Source organism: Pistacia vera, unplaced genomic scaffold (assembly GCF_008641045.1).
Source record: "Pistacia vera cultivar Batoury unplaced genomic scaffold, PisVer_v2 Contig29, whole genome shotgun sequence".
Classification (NCBI taxonomy): Eukaryota; Viridiplantae; Streptophyta; class Magnoliopsida; order Sapindales; family Anacardiaceae; genus Pistacia; species Pistacia vera.
Window position 1 is genome coordinate 361,712 of NW_022196101.1, and position 16,196 is coordinate 377,907.

Below are 16,196 nucleotides of genomic sequence, written 5' to 3' on the forward strand. Positions count from 1 at the left end.
ATTCAAAAAATGATGAAAATTTGAAAACAAACTTCATTTACAATGCAAATATTACACTTCAATAACTCAAAATAAATAACACTACAATTAAAAGAAAATACAACCCTAAAATTATTTTTCTTAATATTTAATTAATATATATATAAATAATTAGTGAATAAATAATTATTAAAAATTAATAGAAATAAAAAAACTAAGAATATTCTAAGAAATATCTTTTCATATAATATTTGGTGTAATGAATCAGAGATGTAAATAAATTGTGCAAAAATTGGTTTGACGGATACACCAATGTGTGTTTAATGCTTGGAGATGGTCCTAAGGTTTAGAGCATTAAATAATTCAAAGAAAGTTTAGGTAGAAAGGGCGGTATGATGGCAATGGTAGTTGTCCAGTATTGGGTTTAGCTGTTTGGATAAAACAAGCTTGAGTAATACTACATTTACAAAGAAATTTACAAAGATTTCCATATTAAGTGATGTGGCAAAAATGAATGGAAGAGTGAATTTAATGAGTTTGACTTTTGTTTACTCTTCCATTTATATTTACCAACTCACTTTGTATGAAAATCTTTATAAGTTAGTATATTTGTACCTTTTTGTTCTATTAGTAGCAATTTGCCAATTTAATCCCTGTCGAATATCGATGTGAGCGACTAAAATAGTAAAATGTTACTGATAAGAATAAAACGTTACTAAAAATTCTTTTAAGCTTAAATTGTACTCATTCTAAACCTCAGGGACTATATAAATTTCCCTGTTTTAGCTGTCCCTACGGCTATGCTGTGTTTGGTTCTTTTAGCTGTCTCTGTTGTCATTTTCTGCTTGTTTTAATGGTACTGCTGAAAGGGGTTGTTGAAATGTGACGGTGATGAAATTTTGAAAAATGAAATAGAATTCCACTTGCATGTTTATTAATTACATCTCTTTTATTTTTATCCTTTGATTTGTTTTGTTTAGGAAATTAATAAGAATTCTTTTATCTCTTTCCTTGATCGAAAATAAATTTATGAAGAATTTAATTTTAAGTTTGAAATCAGTAAAATGTTTAATTGTATTGATGGGTACTTTTAAATAGAATGTTATTACTATGATGTTGGTATATTATAATATAAGTTATTGTAACAGAAAAATTTGACATTAATTCATAATAATTTAATAGTTTAAAATTAATATATGAGAAGAGTAATGCTATAATTAAAATTATATGGTTGTGATATATTCATCATGATATAATAATTGGTATAAAAGAATAGTGTAAATGTAGCAATATTACTCTTATGAAAAACACTCACATGAACTGTTGAGTAGGCGGACTAATGGTAAGTGAAGCTTTTTTGAAAATTTGAATATTGGGATCTTCTATATTGCCATTTAGATTCTCTCCTGTTTTATTATTATTGTTAAATCACTTAATTAATTTAATCAAATATTGTTTATTTCACTTCAAGTTTTTTTTAAGAGGGCTGTTTTTTAGCTCCAAATTTATTTCTAACTTGAATAATAATTTTTAAAATTAGTAATTACCTCATAGGACATTTGTTCTTTTAGTATACTCCATATATTACGGAACTTTTTTCTCAATTCCCTAAACCCTTTTTAAAAAAAAAAAAAAAAAAACATTAATTTGAAAATTTATTAGAAATTATGTTGTCATGAATGATTGGATTTTTTTTTTTTTTTTGTAAAGAGATAGAAGATGGAATCACAACGGATGAAAAATAATAATTGATATTTCCATTGACTTTCTTGCTTAGGGTTTGATTTAAGAAAGAGCAAACGACATGTTTACAACTCGAGGTTTAGTGAAATACCAAGTTCATACTTTTGGTTGCATTTATTTAGGATTTTTACCCTTAAACTAACATCGTTAGTGAATATTGACTTCTGACTTATGTTATTACCATACTGTCTTTAACTTTTGATTTCACCCCATCCAACCACCATCACCATCCCCATCCCCATCTAGCACCACCATCACCTACCAAACCTACTCGATCGCCATTCAGTGCCGATCTGGCCTGATTTTGGCATCGATTGACCAATCCGACACCATCAAGAGCCTCTAATCTTCGATCCCATGCTGCCATCATTCATCAACCACCGCAATTTTTTTGTTCCTGCGCTTCAAGCATTCGATCAGGCATTTGAAGAATTATCTCTCTTTGAAATCAACAAAGTAAGCAAGTATACATCCTTACTAGTATAGGAAATTTAAGACTTGCTTCTTGAATTATTCCCATAATACTCGAATTTGGTAGAAAAAAATTAGCTATACCAAAATGATCCTATATATGTTTGCATGTACTTGTCAGCTTCCATCTTTATATTTTTTCCTAGGTGGGTTATCCAATGGGGATGTTCTTGTTTGATGATTGCATGGTGCCTGGTACATGAGCCTTAGACTTATTGTTTATTGTTTATTGGGTTTGTTTGTAATTTTTATAAACAAATAGGACTTGCCTGTCCTGCTTCTCTCTCTTAAATCTCCATGTATTTCTTCTCCTCATCTCACTCCCCTCGTATGTAACGCAAGGTTTCTATTTTATTGATGTAAATTAGAATAGGTTTTTTATTATAAAATTATTTGTAATGATCGTGAAGAAGAAACAAAGGAGCTATGAAGAGGAATAACTTGAAGATCCAAGATTTATTTTTAAACCCTAGGTTGACCCACCGATTCCTCTAGGCTCGAGGAAATCGGTTTTAGTGGGCCATGTATCGGCACGTTTAATTTTTTGTTTAGAATGCATGCTAGGGTTGAATGTTCAATAACATGCCAAACAATGACATTCTAGCAAAGATAATAATCTGGTGAGACATTAAATAAAAACCCTCAAATAAGATATATTAAGTCACGTATGCCTTCCATCACCATGGTTTTAATCAAACCACTGTTCGTCAGAACCTTGTTCGCCACAGCGAAGGGTACACTTCTACCTGTGGGAGGTTAAAATTCATTGGAGTTTTCCTTAATGATGATGGGTCGACTTAAAATGACAGTTTAGCTTGTTCGCCATAGTGAAGGTTGATAAACACGTCATAGGCATAGCAGAGAAGTACACATGTTGAGTGTACTTGGCGACATGTAGTATCCACTCTACTGATACTGAGAATCACACTTGAGGATGATGGCTAGGCCATTGAATTGTGTGATTGGCTTGTTGGCTTACTTCACATTTGAGGTTGGTAGTGAGAGCTATCAACTGGTGTGGATTAAGTTTGTTGGCCTTCCTAATGAACCCATTTTGGCTTGTTCGCGACAATGAAGGTTTGAAATGGGTCAGAAGGGATCTCAGTCCACTAAGAAAGCCAACAGGCTTTCCCGAGTTAATAGTGAGGCTAATGGCTTGAGGAAAATAGTGGGAGTGTTTTTTAATGAAAGACCATATTAAGAATTAATAAAAATTATATTGACTTTACTTTTTTGAATTGTAGATTCTCTTAAAAATGAGCATTATGAACCTGCGACCGATAATCGGGAAAGAAAACAAGTTGGATGGATCCAATTTCTCGGACTAGTATCGTAATCTTCGGATTATACTTAAGTCGTATATCATTGATAAGCCATACATAGCTGAGCCTGATCTTGATGCTACTCAGGAAGTAAATGATACTTATCAAAAGTTCCTTGATGATGCTGATGGCGTTCAATGCTTGATGTTAGCATTGATGACACTAGTGCTGCAAAAATAGCATGAGAATATGGACGTTCCTGTCATCATTTTACACCTCAAGGAGCTTTACGAAGGGAATGCTCGATATGAGAGGTACAAGGTGTCAAAAGCACTGTTTGGAAGTCGCTTGACTGAGGGAGCCCAAGTTGGCCCTCATGTGCTCAAAATGATCAAGCACATGGAGAGGCTTGAGACTTTGGGGTTTGAGTTGGATGCAGAATTACAAGTGGATTAATTCTGCAATCCTTGCCTGACTTTTATGCACCGTTCATAATGAACTTCAATATGAACGCTATGGTGAAAACCCTGTCGGAGCTTTTGAACATGCTAAGGACTGCAAAGCAGGACTTGAAGAAGTCCAAGCCTGTTTTACTAGTAACTGCCAGTAAAGGAAAGGGTAAGGGCAAGGGAAAGGCCAAGGCCAATCCCAAGCCCAAGCCTAAAGGACAAGATGCTCTCAAGCTTGCGGGTGGCGTTGGGAAAGGTGGGAAGGTAGTCTGCTTCTATTGTGGCGAGCCTGGCCACTAGAGGAAGCACTGCAAGGCTTTCCTCGCAAACAAGAAGAAGTCAGATGCTTTGACTTCAGGTTTGTTTATGATTGAGATTAACTTCTCTCCTTCAACATCTTGGGTCATTGACACAAGATGTGGTACTCACATTTGTACTGATGTATAGGGACAAAGGTAGATTAGATTGCTTAGCAAGGGAGAAGTAGACCTACGAGTTGGAAATGGAGCATATGTGGCTATATTAGCTGTAGGGACTTATTGTTTATCTTTGCCTTCGGGCTTATTATTAGAACTCAAAGACTGTTATTTTGTACTTGCGATTTCTAGAAACATTATTTCAGTATCCGCTTTAGATAATATAGGATATCGTTTTGAGATTTCTAATGGATTGTTGTCCTTTAGTTTGAATGGTATTCTATTTGGAATTGCAAGGTTATATAACAGATTATATGTTCTTGATTTGAACAATAAGGACATTCTCAACGTTGAAACTAAGAAATCTAAACATAGCGAACAAAACCATACATACCTCTGGCATTGTAGATTGAGTCATGTTAATCAGACCTGCATTGCAAAACTTCAAAGAGGTGGAGTTTCGGACTCTTTTGACTTCCAGTCATTTGAGGTATGCGAGTCATGCCTTTTAGGCAAGATGACCAAGTCACCTTTAACAGGACAAAGTGAAAGGGTTGCTGAACTGTTAGGCATCATCCATAGTGATGTATGTGATCCACTAACAGTTGAAGCCAAAGGTGGATATTCCTACTTCATCACATTTACTGATGATTTCAGTAGATACAGTTATGTCTACCTTATGAGACATAAATCTGAAGTCTTTGATAAGTTCAAAGAATTCAGGAATAAAGTACAGAATATGTTGGGCAAAAGTATTAAAGCTCTTCAGTCAGATCGAAGAGATGAATACTTAAGCTCAAGGTTTTCTGAATACTTGAAGGAATGTGGGATAGTATCACAACTCACTCCTCCGTATACACCCCAACACAATGGAGTGTCTGAAATGAGGAATAGGAACTTACTTGACATGGTTAGGTCCATGATGAGTTTTAGCGATTTATTTGCATCATTCTGGGATTATTCCCTAGAGACTGTAACTCACATTTTGAACCGTGTGCCGTCAAAGTTTGTATACAAGACTCCATTTGAACTATGGAATGGGCGAAAGCCCAATTTGTCTTATCTAATGATTTGGGGTTGCGAAGCTTATGTCAAGAAATTAACTTCGAACAAGCTGGGCCTAAAATCCTACGAATGTATATTTGTAGGGTATCCTAAAGAGACGAAAGGATACTATTTCTACCATCCAGAAGAGCACAAAAATTTTGTTGCTCGTATTGGTGTCTTCCTATAAAAGGATTTTTTTCTAGGAAGTATTAGTGGGAGAAAAGTAGAACTCGATGAAATTCTAGAGCCATAAGATATACTAGACGAAGGATAAGAAGATGTGCCACAAGCAGTGGTTAAACATCAAGAGGAGGTTACTCCACAACTTGTGGATCAAAGTGAACCACCTCAAGTAGCACATGAGCTACGTAGATCTGAGAGAGTACGCCATTAGCCTGAGAGATACGGTTATCTCGTGACTCAACATGGTGACATACTTGTCTACCAAGACAATGACCCCAAATCCTACGAAGACGCTATATCGGATCCAGATTCTGTTAAATAGCTTGAAGCCATGAAATCTGAGATAGACTCCATGTACCAGAACCAAGTATGGTTTCTGGTGGAACCACTTGAAGGGGTAAAACGCATAGGGTGTAAATGGGTCTTCAAGAAGAAGTCTGCCATGGATGGCAAGGTGCACACTTATAAAGCATGACTGGTTGCCAAAGGTTTCAAACAAATTCATGGTATTGACTATGAGGAAACCTTTTCGCCGGTTGCCGATTGTTAATCACATTCAGTCACTAGCCACCCTATCTTTCTCTCTCTCTCTCAAGAAGAAAACTTTTCTTGTTCTTCTTTCTTGATTCTTGAAGCCCTTGATTGTTCTAGCAAAATAATCAAGGGTTTTGCGGATTATCTTCGTGTGGGCTTCCATGAGTGCGATCCTACTTTGGATTGATTGGCGAAAAATCACGTGAACGGTAGATGGTGAACAGTAATCGTGAACAGTAACCATGAACAGTACTATGAACAATACATGAACAATATTCCTATCCGAAATAAGAGATACTCGAACGAGCCTCCAAACGTATGTAAGTATTCTAATCCTTGAATGGATTTACTTTATACAGATTTTTGTTTATAAACATGTAAACGGTATAATCTATACTTGGATCTAGGCTAAGAAAGGTAATTGATTTACCGATTGAATTTTTGTTTTCTACTACATATGGTAGATCAATTACTTACAATGGTCTATGTATACTCGAACAATTCTAAGCCTGATGGTGAGGGCCAAGAGGAAGTTGAGGAAGGCAAGGAGGGGACTAGCCTTAAGCAAGAGGTCGAGGATCCAGTTCCTCTGGCTACACTTGCCCCCAATGTTGTCGATCTTCCTCCGAGCGAGGCTCCCAACCCTAAAGAGGCCTCAGTTATTCCTACCACCGAGGAACCATCTCTCCTAGTTGGTGGCAAGCTTCATGGTCCGGCCGTTGATGATGCCCCTACTCCTCCACTTGTTTAAAGAATTTCTGTATCTTTCCCCTTTTTTTAATTAAATTTGTAGTCAAACTTCATAATGAATGGGAGGTATTTTTGCATGTCTTTGTTGAGCAATATATTTCTTATAATCCTATAGAGTCGTTTCAATTGTCCTAAACAGACTTGTCATAAAAACTCCGAATTTGCTTCAAGTTATGCATAGCTCGTTTCTTGAGGAGCTTTTCAAATATATGTAGGGAAATCTTATGCGACAGCTCCGACTTCAAATCCATTGTCCGTCTCGAGTTTTGGTCACTGGCTTATGGTCGATTTCCCTTGATGTGTTTTACTTGAATTTTTCCAAGTATAACTTTATCAATTTGGGGATATTTCCCCCTTACAGAGTTAGATTATGGCATGGCTTATTGAGATAAGCTGCATTTTTCTAGACTCTTGACTTTGAGTTTTTTAGATGCGATTGCGTAAGTCATGATTTTTGAAGCAATGAATGATAAATGCTAAACAACAAGTAAATTAAAAAGGAAAACAAAGAAAAGTTATGAATAATACCTCTTTTATTGATTAAGCATTTTGGCTGTAAATGACCTTACAAAATGATTGAAAGAAAACAAAACATGACTGGAACTCGAGCTGCTTATTGGTAATACCTCCGCAGATCTTGGCGTTCCAGGCTCGTAGTATTGCATCGCCGTTGAGGCGTTCCAAGTGGAAAGTTCCTAGTGCGAGCTTTTCGGAGATCCTGAACGGACCTTCCCATTTGGGCCCAAGTGCCCCCAAGTTTGGGTTTTGAGGCCCCCTGGACAACCTTTTTGAGGACTGTTAGTGTATATTAGTGTATGCCGTAGAAACCATTCGTGTTGTCGATTTTAGAGTATTTTGTCTTGTATCAATATATCATAAATAATAGAAGAAAGAGTTCTTCAATTCATATATATAAATTGCTTCCTTTATTCAGTCATGCATTTAAAATAAAGTATGTATATGAATTGTCCAGATGATTCATTTAATCGATAAATGAATTATCAAAAATGGTTCCCTGCGGAAGCAATATAATTTGGGCAACTATATTACATAGTAGGCATACTGGATGCTTCCGAAAGATATCATGAGTTGACATAAGTACGAATGACGATGATAGTCATGTCACTGGGGCATTGTTATGGATTAGTGGTTGGTGAACTGTTTTTCGAATGTGACTGAATAATGACAAATCACTTGGAAAAACATGTAGTCAATGATTTATTGTTTGGTTATATCAGTTCACCAAACAATAAATCATGTTTGGTCGGATCTGATACGGATGTGTATGGTTCATACGGTGTATAAGTACGAGACTAGTCATGTTTCGTATGATATAGCCTATTTGGTCATGTGTTGTTCATATGCAGAAACGAACGATGGTCAAGAAGGGATTCATTGACTCGAAAATATAGGATCAGGACTACCGCTGACTCCATCCGGATTCAAGTTCCTAGACGAACGTCGATAAATGTCGAAAATCGAAATCTCTGGCAAGAGTCAATTATTAATCATACGAAAGCAAGTTCGTGATGACGAGTTCCAGACATATTGATCGACGATTCTGTAGAAGATCGAGTCTAGGATTTTGGCATTCCATGAATCCATACTCGATCAGGATATATCAATGGAGGGACTTTACTTGCATGGTACATATGATCTAAAATGGGTTTGATGAAGTATTTCTTCATCGTGGTTTAGGGACTATGACACATTGCTAGATGTTTACCATAGTCGTTGAGCCTTCAGACAGGTTTTCGGATTCATCCAGAACCGGCTCACGGCTAATCCATGATGGACCTACATGGTCATACCAATAGCCTTGAGAAGTTAGAGAAGAATAAGAGAGAGAAATGATTATCCGAAGAGGGCTAGCACCTTCCGAGGGTAATGACAGGATTTCTATGGTAATAGTTACATAGAAAATTATTTGTGACATTTTAAGGGTTAAAATGGTCAAGCAATAATTAATTGTATTTAATTATTATATCTTAAAGCGTTAAGATAAATGAGATGAACTAAAATAACCTTTTAATAATTGAAGGGCAAAAGGGTAAACTTGTGGGTTGTTAATGTAAACTAGTTTAGCTTACATGGGCCCTTGAATAATATTGATTATTCAAAGGGTGAAATAATAAATACTTGGGCTCCTTTTAAAATAAGATTTTATTGGGGCATAGAAATGAAAAACAACTAATTACAAAACGGCCCATGTAGATATAAATGCAAATGGTTGCATTTTAGGTTAAGGGTTCATTTTGTTCACTCAAAAGAAAATCAATCTCTCTCTTTTAGGGTTCGACCACTCTCTCACTCTCTTAAGGTGGTGTTAAAGTGTGGAGGATTCATCCCTTTGAATCTTGGCTTCATCAACCTTAAGCAAAGGAGAAGGTATAATGGTTTCAAGTTTTGTTTGAAATTTTTTTGAATCCTATTAATCCAACCCTTTCATGCTTTCAATCTATGTTTTCTGCCACCTCTTCATGTTATTCTTTCAAATGGTATCAGAGCTTAAAAGCTCCCTGCATGTTGTTTTTGAGCAAAAGTCATGCTATTCCATGTGTTCATATGTTCATCATACATGGTTGAGTTTGCATGTTAGTGCTTTGGTTCAAAAAATGAGTTTTCCATCCTAACTCTTTACATGCATGTCTCGGCCACACCTTGATCAAAGGTAAATGTTTATTTTTAATGTAATTCTCATGTGTTTTGAATGATGGTAATATTGATAATGAGCATGTCTTTGTATTGAATAAGTTGTTAGTTGGAATAAGCATGTTTGATGCATGTATGTGATTCGGCCATCTCCTTACTTTGTGAAAATATGTTTTTGATCTTGCTCTAATATGATTGGATGTGTTAGAATATGATTTAAAGCATGCTTGGATGATGGTTATTGCATGAGTTGTATTGAGAACTACATGCATATGTATGTTATGATTTTCCTTTTTGTCATGTTCGGCCATGACTAGTTTTGCCATAAGAATTTGTCATCTCATTCATGCATTGATGAATAATGTTTTGGGAAATGTTGCATTATGATTTATTTAAAGAAACATTCATGTATGCTCATTTCCATGACTTTGATTAAATTGTTTATGCTTTGACATGCTAAATGTGTTATCCTTTAATTTGATTAAAGTATATTTTGTATGAAAAGTATGCAAATGTTGCAAGTGTTTAGTGGTGGAAAATGATGTTGGCATAAAGTTATGGATTATTAATTCATGTGATGCATTGTGATAATATGTATACATGATGATGGTAATTTTAAAGCATGATATTTAATTTGATTAAATTATCATTTAATGCATCATTGCATGGTATAAATTATTATTATTTTTGAAATGTTTTAATTTGGTTTTTTGAATACTTTCAAAAATTGATGATGCAAGATGATATTATTGTCTTTGAGTAGATAAATATGTCATAAAAAATATTACTTTATTTAAAGTAACTTGTATCGTAAAATGATTACTCTTGGAGTAATAAAACCCATTTATCTATATCATGCATGACTTTTGTGAAAAGTATTAAAATGATGTTAATAATTAAATAATAAATTCATTATTATATCTTTGGGTGGAATATGACAAAAGTGTTTGTATAATGATTCGCTTGAAAAGTGTAATTGTTGCATGCCTCAAAGTTATGATTAAGTTACCACACATATATATATATAACACTTTCGAATATTTTGAAAACTAAATGGTGCCCATGATCAACCCTCTAATCTAATATTCATCCATCACATAAATAAATATTAAACATTCATACCAAATATAATAAACAATTATTTAAAGGCATGAATATAAACAATTTAAAAAATATATATAAGCACCATTTAGTTTTCAAAATATTCGAAAGTGTTTGTAATATTCTTTTATTAAATGGCTTGTAATAATTAAATTTTATTTATTTATTTTAATCAGGCCTGCGCGCCTAAGATCCAATTTGTAATTGAATTGGCTAGACGGGAACCCGAAGAGCATTCGGATGACGATCCAATCAAGGATATAGGATTAGGGCAAATAGTTTACCTTTAGGATGTATTTTCGAAAAGCCCCATGCTCAACCCATATGCTTTAATTTATGCATATATGTGATATGTATGGATAGTTAGTTAAACATGACATGTTAAAATTAATTAAGGTTAAACCTAAATCTCCCCAAATTAAAATTATTAAATTCAAGTCTCCCATTGTGGGATAACTAAATTCTTTAATATAAATTTTAATATCCCAAGATTTCTATTATGTGAGGGATATGATCTTTATATCATAGAATTAAGTTGATCTTGTTCTTGGATGGATATTTTCACCTTGACCAAGATTTCTATTATGTAAGGACATGATGAAAATGTCATCCTAAGAAAGCACAAAGGTTCATATTTAACTAGCCTAGGGTACCAAGAATTCTATTATGTGAGGTATCCGAAGCTAGGACAAGGAATATGAATCAAATCTTATATAGTGATATAAAAGGAAAATAGTTTCCTACTTATTAGACTTAATTAACCAAGAATTCTATTATGTGAGGTTAATTGAATTTGATAAGAAATTGATTCCCACTAAGAAATTTAATCCAACGAAAATTTTCGGATCCTATTTAAGAGAGTGTAGGACTCGAATAAAATAGTGGGAGCTAATTTGATTACGCAATAAAGGGTTTAAAAGATTACAAGACACTAATAAAATTATTTTTCTTTGTAGTTTCATCTTTGTGATATATAATAAAAAATGGCCAACAATGTTCTCCTAAAGATACTGAATAATAACATGTTAACCAGACCCAACCTTAAGGATTGGCTAAGAAATCTCAGAATTGTTCTAGATTTCGAAAGGATTGCTTATGTCCTAGAAGCACCTCTTCCAATTGATATTGGATCGGATGCTCCACAAGCTGAGCTTGATGCTTTTGAAAAGTGGAGAGAGGATAGTAGGAGGGCTAGAAATTACATGCTAGCCTCAATGAATAGAGAACTTCAAACCAAGCATGAAAAGGTTTCGAATGCTTATGATATCCTCAAAACTCTACAAGAGTTGTACAACGAAAATCCAAGAGTGGTTGAGTATGAGTTATGTGCATCCCTCTTTAGCATGAAGTTGAGGGAAAGGGTACCTCCAGATGATCATACTATTAAAATGATCAATGGATTAGGTCGACTGGATGGATATGGGGTGGTCATGCTAGACTGCCTCAAAGTGAATTTGATTCTACAATCCCTTCCTTTAAGTTATGAACCGTTTATAACTAACTACAATCTCAATAGGATTGAGCGAAACCTCTCTGAATTGCTAAATGAGCGTCAAGAATTTCATAGGCAGAATGTGAAAGGAAAAGGACATGAGGATGTCTTTGCCGCCTCCACCAGCAGAGCCAATAAAAGGCCCCAAAAGCGACAAGAGAAAGGTCCAAAAGTTGGACCCAAGAATAAGAGCTTCAAGAAGCCAGCGGCAAAGGTAGAGAAGGCCAATACAAAGGGAAAATGTTTCCACTGTAGAGAAGATGGACACTAGAAGAGGAACTGTCCTCAATACCTAAATAGTATGAGGAAAGGCAAAGGAAAAGCAAGTACGAACCAATGTCTTATGATTGAATATGAATTAATTGTTAATTCAGATAGTCATTCCTGGATATTAGATTCAGCAACAACATTTTATGTTTGTAAGTCTTTGCACGTACTTCAGAATAGTTCTGAGGTGACAAAGGGTGAGATCATTTTGAGGATGGCAAATGGGGCATGAGTTGCAGCCGAGGCCATGGGGGCTTGCCCAATAAGACTACCTTCAGGGCATGTTTTGAATTTATTTAAAGTATTGTACTTTGAAAAGGCCACTAGAAACATCATTTCTATTTTTGCTTTGTGTAAAGCAGGTTACTATGTACTATTTAATGGAAATGAATGTTCAATACATTTTGGAAATGTTTTAGTTGGTAAAGCTATGAATACAAATTGTTTGTATGTCTTAGAAATGACTATGGTTCAATCAATACCATTTCTAATAAAAGAACTCGATTTGAATCAAATCCGAAAATTCTATGGCATCATAGATTGGGTCATATAGGAGAGAGAAGATTAATACAGCTTGGAGAAAGTGGGATTATAAACTCATTGGGTTCTGAACCCTATCCAACCTGTGAATCATGTCTCCAAGGAAAGATGACCAAGTCTCCCTTTAAGCTAAAGAACTATTAGGACTCATACATACAGATATGTGTGGACCATTTAGTACTTTAGCCAGGGGAGGATTTGAATACTTCATTACCTTTACAGATGATATGTCACGATATGGGTATTTGTATTTAATGAAATACAAATCTGAATCCTTTGAAAAATTCAAAGAATTCAAGAATGAAGTAGAAAATCAAACTGGAAAGAGTATTAAAATACTACGATCAGATCGTGGGGAAGAATACTTGAGTTCAGAATTTCAAGAGTTCTTAAAAGAAAATGGGATCATCTCACAATTGACTCCTCCCTATACACCCTAGCTTAATGGAGTGTTTGAAAGGAGAAATCGTACCCTATTGGATATGCTACGATCGATGGTAAGTTTTACAGACTTGCAATGTCTCTGTGGGGGTACACTTTCCAGACCGTTGTGCACATCCTTAATAGGGTCATGTCTAAAACTGTCCAGAAAACACCTTATGGGATATGGTATGGAAAACATCCAAGTCTGAATTATATGAAGATTTAGGGCAGTATAGCTTATGTTAAATTAGTTAAATCTGATAAGCTGGATGTTAAATCCGAGAAGGGTTGGTTCATTGGATATCCTAAAGATAGTTTAGGATATTAATTTTACTTCCTAAGTGATCAAAGAGTTTGGGTCAGTAGAAATGCACACTTCCTTGAGAGCGAGTTCTTAGAGGAAGGCGGTGTTGGAAGAAATATTGAACTCAATGAAGAGTTCGAAGAGCCAAGAACCGAGATTGCTAAAGATGGAACGTCCACTCAGCGAACCTTAGTATCAAATACTATGGTTCCAGTGCGAAAATCTTCTAGAATATCAAAACCTTCAGAAAGATATAGGTTCCTACATGAGCAAGATTTTGAATCTTACTTAGTGAGAGTAGATGATCATGGTGATGATCCTAGGCTACGAAAAAGCAATACTGGATAGAGATTCAGGAAAATGGCTGGAAGCAATGGATTCTGAGATAGAATCAATGCATGCCAATCAAGTATGGTCACTTGTGGATCCACCAGAGGGAATAATTCCTATAGGTTGCAAATGGGTCTACAAGAGAAAAGTTGGCAAGGATGGGGAGATAGAGACCTTCAAAGCTCGATTGGTGGCAAAAGGTTATACTTATAAAAAGGATTGGATTATGAGGAAACCTTCTCGCTTGTAGCTATGATTAAATCCATCCGTATAATGCTAGCCATCGCAGCATACCATGATTATGAAATTTGGCAGATGGATGTCAAAACAGCTTTCCTTAATGGGTTTATTCAGGAAAACATCTATATAGAACAACTGATAGGTTTTGTATCCTCTGCTGAAAAGCATAAGGTATGCAAATTGCATCGATCCATTTATGGATTGAAGCAAGCTTTAAGAAGCTGGAACATTCGATTTGACGACATAATCAAATCATTTGGTTTTGTCAAGAATTCGGATGAACCTTATGTATACAAATGGGTTAAAGATCATGCCATCATGTTTCTCATATTATATGTAGATGACATACTTTTGATGAGAAATGACATAGGCATGCTAACAGAGATTAAAGTTTCGTTGTCCAAAACCTTATTGATGAAAGACTTAGGAGAAGCGACCTATGTCCTTAGCATTCATGTCTATAGAGATAGAACAAAAAAGGTAATTGGATTATCCCAGAAATTGTACATAGAGAAAATGCTAAAAAGATTTAGCATGGAGAACTCTAAGAGAGGTCTCTTGCCTTTCACTCATGGTCTTCATCTTTCTAAGGAGATGGGTCCAAAGACCGATGAAGAGTGGCAGCGGATGCGTAATATGCCTTATGCGTCTACCGTAGGAAACTTAATGTACGCAATGCTATGTACAAGACCTGATATAACTTATGCTGTAAGTGTTACAAGCAGATATCAATCAAATCCAGGGGAGAAACATTGGTCGGTTGTAAAATCGATCCTTAAGTACTTGAGAAGAACTAAGGATCTGGTTCTGAGTTATGGATGTTCAGAGTTAAACATTCAAGGATACTCAAATTCTGATTTCCAATCTGATATAGATGATAGAAAGTCTATGTCAGGGTACATTTTTATATGTAATGGAGGTGTTGTTAGTTGGAAAAGTTCCAAACAGACAACCACAACATACTCCACTATAGAAGCTGAATACATTGCTGCTTCAGAAGCAGCAAATGAGTTTGTTTGGATGCGAAAGTTCGTAATTGAACTTGGTGTGGTTCTGAACATGGCTTACCTAATAAGCATGTTCTGTGACAATACTGAAGCTATTGCACATGCAAAGGAACCAATGGCACATTAAAAATCCAAACACATTCAACGCAACTATCACATTTTGAGAGAATTCGTTGGAGCTGGAGAGCTTATAATGCTAAAGACACTTTCAACAGAAAATGTAACTGATCCACTGACTAAGGCGATGACACTGAAGCAATTGGACCATCATCTTGAGAAGATGGGTATAAGATACAACATCGAATGGCTTTAGTGTAAGTGGGAGTTTGTGAGTGTATATTAGTGTATGCCCTAGAAACCATTCGTGTTGTCAGTTTTAGAGCATTTTTTCTTGTATCAATATATCATAAATAATAGAAGAAAGAGTTCTACAATTCATATATATAAATTGCTTCCTTTATTCAGTCATGCATTTAAAGTAAAGTATGTATATGAATTGTCTAGATGATTCATTTAATTGGTAAATGAATTATCAAAAGGGTTCCCTATGGAAGCAATATAATTTGGGCAACTATATTGCATAGTAGGCATACTAGATGCTTTCGAAAGATATCATGAGTTGATATAAGTACGGATGATGATGATAGTCATGTCACTAGGGCATTGGTATGGATTAGCGGTTGGTGAACTGTTTTCCGAATGTGACCGAATAACGACAAATCACTTGGAAAAGCATGTAGTTAATGATTTATCGTTTGGTTATATCAGTGCACGATGTAGTCCTTTGACCTGAGACATTGTGGTCGGATCCGATATGGATACGTATGGTTCATACGGTGTATAAATACGAGACTAGTTAGGTTTCATATGATAAAACCTATTTGGTCATGAGTTGTTCATATGCGGAAACAAACGATGGTCAAGAAGGGATCCATTGACTCGGAAATATAGGATCAGGAGTACCACTGACTCCATCCGGATTCGAGTTCCTGGACAAATGTCAATA